A 567-nucleotide genomic window follows, 5' to 3' on the forward strand; every position below is an offset into this window, starting at 1 on the left:
AATTAGAAGCAGCAATAACTGTCAAATTGAGTTATTTAGTTTAAGCAGTCATCATGAAAATCATATGATTTTTCTTGTATTGCCATTCTGATTATACCAAAAGCTTTAATTCCATTAAAAAAGCAAAACCTTGCACTTCATGAAAGATAAAGGGGCAGAAGAAAAACAAGAAATTATATGGGGAAAAATGTTCTATTTGCAAATAATAACTCTGTGCAATACATATATTAAAATAATTGCTTACATCTACTGAGAACATTCCATTTACAACCAATTCAGGGGAAAAACAATATTAAAAACTAATTACATACATTATGCAGAATGGATTAAAATTTAAAAAACTATAAAGCATATTAAATAACTCTCTTCAACTTCTAATGACTTAGATACTGAGCTCCTTAGCAACACTAAATAGCAAAGTACTTACAGTACTCATTGTACTGCCTAAAAAACATCATAATATTGTAAAACATTTGCCAATGCTGTACTTTAGAAAGCAAAATGATATATTCAAATCTTCAGGTGCAATAATATATTCTTCTAATATTCCTGATTCAAAGAAAAACA

This window comes from Penaeus monodon, chromosome 25 (assembly GCF_015228065.2).
Source record: "Penaeus monodon isolate SGIC_2016 chromosome 25, NSTDA_Pmon_1, whole genome shotgun sequence".
Taxonomy (NCBI): domain Eukaryota; kingdom Metazoa; phylum Arthropoda; class Malacostraca; order Decapoda; family Penaeidae; genus Penaeus; species Penaeus monodon.